General features: G+C 60.7%; 1 non-coding gene and 1 pseudogene across 1 annotated transcript; both read left to right on the top strand.

Moving 5' to 3' along the window:
- The first annotated feature begins 6,584 nt into the window (after positions 1 to 6,584).
- On the top strand, positions 6,585 to 6,742 carry LOC132937580 (5.8S ribosomal RNA). The gene has a single exon (XR_009663704.1). It is a non-coding gene; the product is annotated as a 5.8S ribosomal RNA (ribosomal RNA).
- A 370-nt stretch (positions 6,743 to 7,112) lies between these two features.
- The window catches only part of LOC132937747 (large subunit ribosomal RNA), a 2,900-nt pseudogene continuing 2,512 nt past the window's right edge, over positions 7,113 to 7,500 (top strand).

The raw sequence follows: 7,500 nt of genomic DNA, 5'->3' as shown, positions 1-7,500 counted from the left end.
ACCGGATCCGTGGACACTGTGCCCTTCATCGATTGCCGATTTTTGTCTGGTCGGCGTTCGACGGGTGCGAGGTGGACTAACGTAAAGAATTATTACGTCCCGCGGACTCGGAGTGCCGTACGCGGAAATATTTTTCATCGACGGGCGAGGCGCGGAGTCGCCCTTGGTGCGCGGCGGCGTCCCCGTGACCGGATCCGTGGACACTGTGCCCTTCATCGATTGCCGATTTTTGTCTGGTCGGCGTTCGACGGGTGCGAGGTGGACTAACGTAAAATATTAATACGGCAAGTGGATGTGGTTTACCGGTATTATTCGGTGCGGGCATTCGGCGAGCACGTCCCGCGGACTCGGAGTGCCGTACGCGGAAATATTTTTCCTCGACGGGCGAGGCGCGGAGTCGCCCTTGGTGCGCGGCGGCGTCCCCGTGACCGGATCCGTGGACACTGTGCCCTTCATCGATTGCCGATTTTTGTCTGGTCGGCGTTCGACGGGTGCGAGGTGGACTAACGTAAAGAATTATTACGTCCCGCGGACTCGGAGTGCCGTACGCGGAAATATTTTTCATCGACGGGCGAGGCGCGGAGTCGCCCTTGGTGCGCGGCGGCGTCCCCGTGACCGGATCCGTGGACACTGTGCCCTTCATCGATTGCCGATTTTTGTCTGGTCGGCGTTCGACGGGTGCGAGATGGACTAACGTAAAGAATTATTACGTCCCGCGGACTCGGAGTGCCGAACGCGGAAAAATTTTTCTTCGACGGGCGAGGCGCGGAGTCGCCCTTGGTGCGCGGCGGCGTCCCCGTGACCGGATCCGTGGACACTGTGCCCTTCATCGATTGCCGATTTTTGTCTGGTCGGCGTTCGACGGGTGCGAGGTGGACTAACGTAAAGAATTATTACGTCCCGCGGACTCGGAGTGCCGTACGCGGAAATATTTTTCCTCGACGGGCGAGGCGCGGAGTCGCCCTTGGTGCGCGGCGGCGTCCCCGTGACCGGATCCGTGGACACTGTGCCCTTCATCGATTGCCGATTTTTGTCTGGTCGGCGTTCGACGGGTGCGAGGTGGACTAACGTAAAGAATTATTACGTCCCGCGGACTCGGAGTGCCGTACGCGGAAATATTTTTCATCGACGGGCGAGGCGCGGAGTCGCCCTTGGTGCGCGGCGGCGTCCCCGTGACCGGATCCGTGGACACTGTGCCCTTCATCGATTGCCGATTTTTGTCTGGTCGGCGTTCGACGGGTGCGAGGTGGACTAACGTAAAATATTAATACGGCAAGTGGATGTGGTTTACCGGTATTATTCGGTGCGGGCATTCGGCGAGCACGTCCCGCGGACTCGGAGTGCCGTACGCGGAAATATTTTTCCTCGACGGGCGAGGCGCGGAGTCGCCCTTGGTGCGCGGCGGCGTCCCCGTGACCGGATCCGTGGACACTGTGCCCTTCATCGATTGCCGATTTTTGTCTGGTCGGCGTTCGACGGGTGCGAGGTGGACTAACGTAAAGAATTATTACGTCCCGCGGACTCGGAGTGCCGTACGCGGAAATATTTTTCATCGACGGGCGAGGCGCGGAGTCGCCCTTGGTGCGCGGCGGCGTCCCCGTGACCGGATCCGTGGACACTGTGCCCTTCATCGATTGCCGATTTTTGTCTGGTCGGCGTTCGACGGGTGCGAGATGGACTAACGTAAAGAATTATTACGTCCCGCGGACTCGGAGTGCCGAACGCGGAAAAATTTTTCTTCGACGGGCGAGGCGCGGAGTCGCCCTTGGTGCGCGGCGGCGTCCCCGTGACCGGATCCGTGGACACTGTGCCCTTCATCGATTGCCGATTTTTGTCTGGTCGGCGTTCGACGGGTGCGAGGTGGACTAACGTAAAGAATTATTACGTCCCGCGGACTCGGAGTGCCGTACGCGGAAATATTTTTCCTCGACGGGCGAGGCGCGGAGTCGCCCTTGGTGCGCGGCGGCGTCCCCGTGACCGTGTCCGAACCACCGCGTGTGAAAATTCGATTTTTTTTTTTCACTCGACGTCCTCGGTTATTCGTCGGTGCCGGGGTGGTGCACATGACGGCAGCCCCGGCGATGTCCGTCGACACGATTTCGAATTCAACTTTTCGAACGTAGTTTTTCCGTGTGCAATAACTCGTTAACCGTTGGTTCGATCTCGACGTACCCGAGACGTGTTCACGTCGTACGTTCCGAGTACTATAGGACACCGGTGTCCGCGACATTTAAATCGGTAATCCTTTATCCGCGGCCGTACCGCTACGCACGGAGATAGACCGATATTTGATTTTCGCTTAACCGCTACGCACTGTGATTGACTGTATTCCGACGGCGGGGTCTCGGTCAACCGTTTTCACGGTTTGCCGGTGACATCGACCGTACCGTTCATCACGGGCAGACCGCAGAGTCGTTGTCCAGGGATATCCCCCTTTGCCGAAAACCTTTACCGCGTAGAATTTCTGCGCTGACCGCGACGTTACAGGGGTGATTACCGTCGCCGAGCTGCGCGCCCGCCGTACCGTCTCGTCGCACGGACCACCGTGTGTGAAAATTCGATTTTTTTTTTTCACTCGACGTCCTCGGTTATTCGTCGGTGCCGGGGTGGTGCACATGACGGCAGCCCCGGCGATGTCCGTCGACACGATTTCGAATTCAACTTTTCGAACGTAGTTTTTCCGTGTGCAATAACTCGTTAACCGTTGGTTCGATCTCGACGTACCCGAGACGTGTTCACGTCGTACGTTCCGAGTACTATAGGACACCGGTGTCCGCGACATTTAAATCGGTAATCCTTTATCCGCGGCCGTACCGCTACGCACGGATTTTGTGATTTTCGCCTAACCGCTACGCACGGTGATTGACGGATTTTCGATTCTCGGCTAACCGCTACGCACGGTGATGGCGAAGTTCCTTCGACTCGGGTGTACCACTACGCGTGAATACCCCCGTCGCACATTGTGAAACTCGAGATTTTGTAAATTTGTGAGCGACTCGGTCGTCGGCGTTCCGCCGGCGTCCGATCGCCAATCACGTACGACAGCAAAGCCACGGGCGACGCCGAAGCCGACGCGTCCATCGCCGCGCACCGGTCTGCCCCAGTCTTCGGAATGGTCAGCAATCCAGTGCCCTTCGATGGTATCCGTCCAAGTTTCGGCGACCGACCCATCTCGCACGCCGAGTGGCAAAACTCAACCGGCGTCGCAGGCCCGCCTTCCGGTGGGCCTCCGACGCGCAAATCGTTTTTTTCAAAAATCGATGACGACTCCCGTTACCGTTCCGCAAGTTACGAGCTCTCGACGCCAAAACATTCCCGCCGCGGCCGGCCATCGTCGCCGTGCCCGGCGGTCGCCGGGGCGAAGCCCCGGGACGACGGACTTCGCGTCGCGTCCCGGCTTCCCCCACGATCTCGGCTGGGGGCCGTTATAAACCTGGCGAGAGGCGCTAGCGCGGTAATTCTCCGTCCGCTGAAAACGGACGGCGTACGCGCTAACCCCGACTCTCGTCAACGCACGGGTCACGTCGCGTCGGGCGAGCGCTCGCTCTCCGCGTGTGTTCGGTCTACCGCACGCGACCGCCGCCGCAGTCGCCCCGCGTTCTGCGGGTGCTCAGTGCGGCGCTCGCGTCGACCGAAGCGCGCGGTTTACGGGCGCCCGTCCGCGCACGTATCCCACTCGAACCGCGGTCGGTCGTGCGCCGTGACCGTATACCGGTCACGGTCGTTTCGACCTTCCTCGGCGTCGGCTCGCCCACGGGCGGACCGGCGCTCGGACGCACGCGTCCCGAGACGAGTGTCCGCGTCGTCGTCGCCCCTTGGTCGGCGTCGCCGCGGGGATCCGTCACGGGACGCAGTTGTTGTAAAACCGAGATCCCTGGTTGATCCTGCCAGTAGTCATATGCTTGTCTCAAAGATTAAGCCATGCATGTCTCAGTGCAAGCCGCATTAAGGTGAAACCGCGAAAGGCTCATTAAATCAGTTGTGGTTCCTTAGATCGTACCCAAGTTACTTGGATAACTGTGGTAATTCTAGAGCTAATACATGCCGACAGAGTTCCGACCGTCGCGGCGCCCTCGGGCGTCGCTCGCGGGAGGAACGCTTTTATTAGATCAAAACCGGCCCGTCGCGGCGCGCTTCGTGCGCGTCCCGATCGCGGCCCGCGCAAAGACCTGGTGACTCTGAATAACTTCGAGCTGATCGCACGGTCTCCGTACCGGCGACGCATCTTTCAAATGTCTGCCTTATCAACTGTCGACGGTAGGTTCCATGCCTACCGTGGTGGTAACGGGTAACGGGGAATCAGGGTTCGATTCCGGAGAGGGAGCCTGAGAAACGGCTACCACATCCAAGGAAGGCAGCAGGCGCGCAAATTACCCACTCCCGGAACGGGGAGGTAGTGACGAAAAATAACGATACGGGACTCATCCGAGGCCCCGTAATCGGAATGAGAACACTTTAAAACCTTTAAACGAGGATCAATTGGAGGGCAAGTCTGGTGCCAGCAGCCGCGGTAATTCCAGCTCCAATAGCGTATATTAAAGTTGTTGCGGTTAAAAAGCTCGTAGTCGGATCTGTGTCTGGGCGGTGCCGGACCACCCTGGCGGTCCGTCGTGTCGCGGCCGGCCGTGTCGCGGGACCACGTGTCCCGTCGGCGCGGTCGTCGTCGCGCTCGTCAGCCGTCTCGGGGTGTTAGTTACCGGCACGTCGGCCGGACGTATTGTCGGCAGGCGGACACGTGTCTCGGGCTTCCGGCGCGCCGCGCGGCCACGCGTCGCGCGGCCGTCGGGGTTCGACGACGGCGGCCGCCTACTCCAATCTTGCTGCGCGGTGATCTTCACCGATTGCCGTCGGCGGGCCGACACGTTTACTTTGAACAAATTAGAGTGCTCAAAGCAGGCTCAAATCTGGCGGGGCGGCTTCACGGCCGTCTCGTCAAAAGGCCCTGAATACTGGTCGCATGGAATAATGGAACAAGACCTCGGTCCCGCGCATCTCCGCCCTTCGCGGGCGCGCGAAATCGCCCTCCGGGGCGTTTCCGTGCGCGGGCCGCCGGGCCGCGGGCGCCAGTCGCCCGCGCGTCCCGCCGGGCCGGTTTTCGGGACCGGAGGTAATGATCAACAGAGACGGGCGGGGGCATTCGTACCGAGACGTTAGAGGTGAAATTCTTGGATCGTCTCGAGACGAACTGACGCGAAAGCATTTGCCAAGTACGTTCTCGTATGATCAAGAACGAAAGTTAGAGGTTCGAAGGCGATCAGATACCGCCCTAGTTCTAACTGTAAACGATGCCAGCTAGCGATCCGCCGGCGTTTCATTAACGACCCGGCGGGCAGCTTCCGGGAAACCGAAGCTTTTCGGTTCCGGGGGAAGTATGATTGCAAAGTTGAAACTTAAAGGAATTGACGGAAGGGCACCACCAGGAGTGGAGCCTGCGGCTTAATTTGACTCAACACGGGAAACCTCACCAGGCCCGGACACCGGAAAGATTGACAGATTGAGAGCTCTTTCTTGATTCGGTGGGTGGTGGTGCATGGCCGTTCTTAGTTGGTGGAGCGATCTGTCTGGTTAATTCCGATAACGAACGAGACTCTGTCCTGCTAACTAGGCGGGTAACCCCGGGTCGGCGTGTGCGCGGCGCGGGCGGTTTCGGCCGTTCGTGTTCGCGTACCCGTCGGCTCGGCCCGGTATCCCCGAACGCGTTCGCCCGTCGTCCACGGCGGTCGTCGAGCGCGGCCGCGCCATCCGCGTCCCGGCGTGCGGCGGGCGTGTGTCGGCCGGGGGGCAACCTCCGGTCGGCGCGCGTCCGTCGTGCGTCGGGCTCCGTGGTGAAGCGCGCCGTGTTCGCGGCCGTCGCCGGCGGATCACGATACGTTACTAGGGCTACCGCCGGCTCCCAGGAGCTTAAACTCTTCTTAGAGGGACAGGCGGCGGACGAAAATAGCCGCACGAGACTGAGCGATAACAGGTCTGTGATGCCCTTAGATGTTCTGGGCCGCACGCGCGCTACACTGAAGGAATCAGCGTGTGTTAACATTCCTGGGCCGACAGGCTTCCGGGTAACCCGCTGAACCTCCTTCGTGCTTAGGGATCGTGGCTTGCAATTTTTCCACGTGAACGAGGAATTCCCAGTAAGCGCGAGTCATCAGCTCGCGTTGATTACGTCCCTGCCCTTTGTACACACCGCCCGTCGCTACTACCGATTGAACGGTCGCATTGAGGTCTTCGGAGTGGACGCGCGTTATTCGGCCCCCTCGGGGGCTGGGTCGTCGCGCGATCGCGAAGATGACCGAAATCGGCCGTTTAGAGGAAGTAAAAGTCGTAACAAGGTTTCCGTAGGTGAACCTGCGGAAGGATCATTAGAGACGGGCCCGCGGTACCGGCAGCACTTGCCGGTCTCGCGCGCGCCTAATCCGACCCCGTGGCCGCGTGCGCTCGCGACTAGCTCGCCGACCGCCCGCGCGCCGCGACCCCCCGACCGAGCGTCGACCGAAAGATGGTTAACGTCGAAAGACCATACGGGCCCCGCCGTGCGTCCGCGCACGGCGCGTGGCCGGTAGAAGTTTCGTCGACAAAAAAAAACACCCGACCCCGAACAGCGGATCACTTGGCTCGTGGATCGATGAAGACCGCAGCTATCTGCGCGTCGTCGTGTAATCCGCAGGTTATACGAACATCGACCAGTCGAACGCACATTGCGGCCTCGGTGACCCGCGGGTCCCGGGCCACGCCTGTCTGAGGGTCGTATACCGGATACTCGGCCAGACCGATGCGCCGCCGGCAGGCGTCCGACGGCGGCGGCAGTCCTCCCGGGGACTGTCCGCCCGCCCGTCGGCCGCTCCGGTGGTGCGAGATTGGCGGTTCGACCGTGGAAAACCGCGCTCGCGCGGCCGCCTCCGGTCGTCCGCCCAAGTTGTGACGGCAAACAGTCACGGGTTCTCGCGTCGTCAAACGGCACGTCCCCGTCCGCCCGCCGCGCGAGAGCGCGGCCGGGTCGGCTGAGAGTCCACGGACCTCTCCGGCTTCCGAGACGCGGACGCGGACGGTCACCGTACGGGCGGAGCGCGGACCGCAGGCTGCCGTGTAATTTAAAAAAAAAAAAAACCGATACGTTCCGACCTCAGATCAGGCGGGACTACCCGCCGGATTTAAGCATATTAATAAGCGGAGGAAAAGAAAACAACCGTGATTCCCTTAGTAGCGGCGAGCGAACAGGGAAAAGCCCATCGCCGAATCCCGCCGCGCACTTTTGTGTCGCGGCACCTATGGGAGTTGTGGCGTACGGGCCGGCCTCGTTGCCGGGGCGCACGTGACGGTCCAAGTCTCCCTTGAACGGGGCCATGGCCCGCAGATGGTGCCAGGCCAGTAGAGGCCGTCACAGCGTTCCGGGATCGGACCGCGCCTTCGAGTCGGGTTGCTTGAGAGTGCAGCCCGAAGTTGGTGGTAAACTCCATCTAAGGCTAAATACGGCCACGAGACCGATAGTTTACAAGTACCGTGAGG

Source organism: Metopolophium dirhodum, chromosome 1 (assembly GCF_019925205.1).
Source record: "Metopolophium dirhodum isolate CAU chromosome 1, ASM1992520v1, whole genome shotgun sequence".
Classification (NCBI taxonomy): domain Eukaryota; kingdom Metazoa; phylum Arthropoda; class Insecta; order Hemiptera; family Aphididae; genus Metopolophium; species Metopolophium dirhodum.
The sequence above is the reverse complement of the archived record's forward strand: the minus strand, read 5'-3'. Positions and strand labels throughout refer to the sequence as shown.